This window comes from Calliphora vicina, chromosome X (genome assembly GCF_958450345.1).
Source record: "Calliphora vicina chromosome X, idCalVici1.1, whole genome shotgun sequence".
NCBI lineage: Eukaryota > Metazoa > Arthropoda > Insecta > Diptera > Calliphoridae > Calliphora > Calliphora vicina.
The window spans coordinates 1-5,000 of record NC_088785.1 but is presented as its reverse complement, the minus strand read 5'-3'; positions in this window follow the sequence as shown (position 1 = coordinate 5,000).

Sequence of the window (5,000 nt, the reverse complement as noted above, 5' to 3'; positions counted from 1 at the left end):
TCTAGAGACCAAAGCATCATAAATAATTTTAGCACATTGAATAAAAATTAATTTTAATATTTCAATAAAGAAAAATTAAAATTATAAAAAAAAAATAAAATAAATAATTTTACACTAACGAATAACTATACAGTTCAATCAACAAACTAAAAAAATTTGTCGACAAACTTAAATAGATTCATCGTTAGCGGCAAATAAACTAAAAAAAGTTTTCATTGCTCTCCCCACACACAAAATACTATACCACATATATTCAACGCAAATAATAAAATAGATATTTAAAAACCTCAATACACAATATAAAAAAAAAACAAGCAAATAGTTCCAACATTCACGTTGTAACATTCTTGCACAATATCATCATTCGCATTCGATTTTCATTCTTAAATCAATTTTAACACACCGTATATTAGTATTTTTGATGTTTTGTGTGAATATTTAGTATCTCTGCATTTTATGTCAAGAGTATATAGAGATAGTTACATACAACTTCCCCGCCAATTTCGTTTTCCGAAACTTTAAAATTGTATATCTTGAGTTCTAAGCAACTTTTTTGAAATTTTCTTTTTGATTATGAATCGTACGAATTATTACTAATTTTTGGATAAAAAAAATTTTTAAATTTTCTAAAATTGTAGATTTTTTTTTTTTGAAATTTCAAAATTTCAAAATTTCTATTTCCCTAACTTACAAAAGTAAGAAAAATTAAAATAAAATTTTATCGATTTTGATAATTTTTTTAAGAAATTTCATACAATATGAACTAATATCAACATCTAAATAGATTTTCTTTTCAAATTGTTCAATATTTCAAAATAAAAAATTTTCGATTTTTTCAAAAATTTTATTATTTTATGAAATATTTCCTTAAATTGTAAAAATTTGTATGAAAAATATACTTTTCTTTATTATTTTTGGGATTTTGTATGAAAATCATTATAGATTTTAGTCCACATTTTTTTCAATTTATAACATTTAACTAATAAATAGTATTATTTTCACAAATTTAACAAATTTGTATAAAAATTTAACTTTTCTTTATTATTTTTGGTACTATTATAAAGGAAAATCATTATAGATTTTATTAAATCCACAATACATTTTATATTTTGTTTTGTTTTGTGTAGTAGTATTGTTATTATTAGTAGAGGAGTAAAACTAAATAATTTTAATACATACATCCATCCATCTATACATTCATCTCATTAGCAAACAACATTTTTGTGTATAAGTAATAGAGTAGAGTAGAGTAAAACTAAATAATTTTAATACATCTATCATCAGCAAACAAGGGACAGTATAATTTTCCTAGGGACAGTAGGAAACTCGTTAATCCATTCATATGTGTCACTAATTAGATGACGAGAACTTTGTCTACCTAATGACGTTAATATTTAATTCCGCCGTTCAACCGCGCTTACAGTATCACATTTTTGTGTAAGCATTAGAGTAAAACTACTCTATCGTTATTTTTATCGCTTAATAATGATGTGTGAGCCAATATTTTTTCTTTTTTCACAATGATGTGGCGATGAGAGCCAACATTTTTTTTAAATAAATTTTTCTACTTTGAAATTAGAATGAAACTACTCAGTATTTTTCTTTTTTTTACTTCATAATGATAGGATGAGCCAATATTTTATTATTTTCTTCACAATAATGTGATGAGCCAATATTTTATTAAATTTTTTCATAATGATGTGGTGATGAGAGTCAACATTTTTTTTTTAAATATAGGGACAGTAGGAATCTCGTTAATCCATTCATATGCATCACTAATTCGATGATGAGGACTTTGTCTAACTTAAGACCTTAATATTTAATGCCGCCGTTCAACAGCGCTTACTGAAATTTCTTCACATTGACAACATTCAGAGCACTGGACAGAATCAAATTTTTGTCAGCATTAGAGTAAAACTACTTTGTATTTTTTCATTGTCGCTTAATAATGACATAGCGGAGCCATCATTTTTTTTTTTTGTAATAAATTTTAGAGTAAAACTACTTTGTATTTTTTCATTATCGCTTAATAATGATGAACTGAGCCATCATTTTTTTTTTTTTGTAATAAATTTTAGAGTAAAACTACTTTGTATTTTTTCATTATCGCTTAATAATGATGAACTGAGCCATCATTTTTTTTTTTTGTAATAAATTTTTTCATCTCATCAACCACGCTTACTCGAATTTCTTCACATTGACATTCAGAGCACTTGGCAGAATGAAATTTTTCAAAACATTGTTAAGAAAAATATTTATTATTTAGTTAATTTCTTTTCACACATTCAATTTTCAAAATATTCTTATTTATTATTTGTATAATAAAGAATCTAGTGTTTAATCCATTCAATATCAAAACATCATGAGCTGCTTACTCGATTTTGTTAACATTAGAGTAAAACTAGTTAAACCATTCATATTCATCATCACTATTTGTATGACGAGGTATTTGGCTACCTTATGATCTTAATATTTGCTACAGCCGTTTAAAAAACAAATAATGGCTCAGTACCTCATTATTAAGCGACAATGAAAAAATTCAAAGTAGTTTTACTCTAAAATTTATTTATGGGCAGAATGAAATTTTTCAAAACATTGTTAAGAAAAATATTTTTATTATTTAGTTAATTTCTTTTCACACATTCAATTTTCAAAATATTCTTATTTATTATTTGTATAATAAAGAATCTAGTGTTTAATCCATTCAATATCAAAACATCATGAGCTGCTTACTCGATTTTGTTAACATTAGAGTAAAACTAGTTAAACCATTCATATTCATCATCACTATTTGTATGATGACGAGGTATTTGGCTACCTTATGATCTTAATATTTAATACAGCCGTTTAAACGCGCTTACTCGAATTTCTTCACATTGACATTCAGAGCACTTGGCAGAATGAAATTTTTCAAAACATTGTTAAGAAAAATATTTATTATTTAGTTAATTTCTTTTCACACATTCAATTTTCAAAATATTCTCATTTATTATTTGTATAATAAATAATCTAGTGTTTAATCCATTCAATATCAAAACATCATGAGCTGCTTACTCGATTTTGTTAAAATTAGAGTAAAACTAGTTAAACCATTCATATTCATCATCACTATTTGTATGACGAGGTATTTGGCTACCTCCTTATGATCTTAATATTTAATACAGCCGTTTAAACGCGCTTACTCGAATTTCTTCACATTGACATTCAGAGCACTTGGCAGAATGAAATTTTTCAAAACATTGTTAAGAAAAATATTTTTATTATTTAGTTAATTTCTTTTCACACATTCAATTTTCAAAATATTCTTATTTATTATTTGTATAATAAAGAATCTAGAGTTTAATCCATTCAATATCAAAACATCACGAGCAGCTTACTCGATTTTGTTAACATAGAGTAAAACTAGTTAATCCATTCATATTCATCACTATTTGTATGACGAGGTAGTATTTGGCTACCTCTCTCTTATGATCTTAATATTTAATACAGCCGTTTAAACGCGCTTACTCGAATTTCTTCACATTGACATTCAGAGCACTGGGCAGAATAAAATTTTTCAAAACATTGTTAAGAAAAATATTTTTATTATTTAGTTAATTTCTTTTCACACATTCAATTTTCAAAATATTCTTATTTATTATTTGTATAATTATAAAGAATCTAGAGTTTAATCCATTCAATATCAAAACATCATGAGTTGCTTACTCGATTTTGTTAACTTTAGAGTAAAACTACTCTGTCTATAAAAAAATAAACAGATTTGAAAAAGTCTTTTATTATTTTTTTTATGAGACCGAAAACACATATAAATAAATAAATGATATGCAATCACATGATGAGAGATTCGAAAAAATCTTTTATTTTCTTATATATTATATATAATGGTTAATATTATTATTCACTTTATAATATATATTATATATATATTTATTTATTAATGCCCGCGCTTTATTATATATTTACTATATATAAACATTTCATGTATATTTATATATTAATAAACAACATAATAATACATGAAAGGACTTATTATTCTTTTGATTATTATATACATTTTTATATATAATAAATATAATATTTTATTTAATATTATATATATATAATATAACAACATCTATTTAATATTTTCATTTATATGATGCTTTTTCTATTATTATATTTATTATATCTCCAACCCACCACCACCACCACCATCATTGTTATAATATAATAAATATAATATTACTTTTTTCTTTAATTATTATATATAATTAATTTAAAACTATATTAATAATATAAAACCATTATATAATCTTTTCATGTATAATGCGCGCCTTTTATTTTATTATATTTACTATATAAATAATAAATATAATACTACTTCTTCTTTTCTTGATTATTATATTATAATAATAATGTTTTATTTAATACTATATAAATAACATATATAATATTTGTATGTATAATGTTTTTTTCTTATTACATTTACTATATATATATATTAAAACATATATATAATAAATATAAGTAAACGACTTGACTTCTTGATAGGGAGAAGAGCCGATAATAATGATATTAATAAATAAAATGCTTTTATTTAAAAATAATACAAAAAAAAAAAAAAAAAATTCAATTAATGAAATTTATGATATTTAGAGATTACACATACAACTTTTATGTATTATATATATTTTTTATAATATTATTATTATGATATATATAATTTAATGAATGTGTAAAAGAGCGATATAGTAGAACCGTATTGTAAAATACAGAACATAACACACATATCACAACACAACACATTCATCAAAAATATAATATATATAATTATATATATATATTATATTACAAATAAATTGATCGAATCGTCAAGCTAAGGATGAGCTTCAGTGGATCGCAGTATGGCAGCTGCTCTACCACTTACAACACCTTGCCCGTTACAAAAGTCGTTTACAATTGATTCTAGGCATTGTCATTATATTAAATAATGTTTTTATAAGTAACTAGCGCGGCGTACA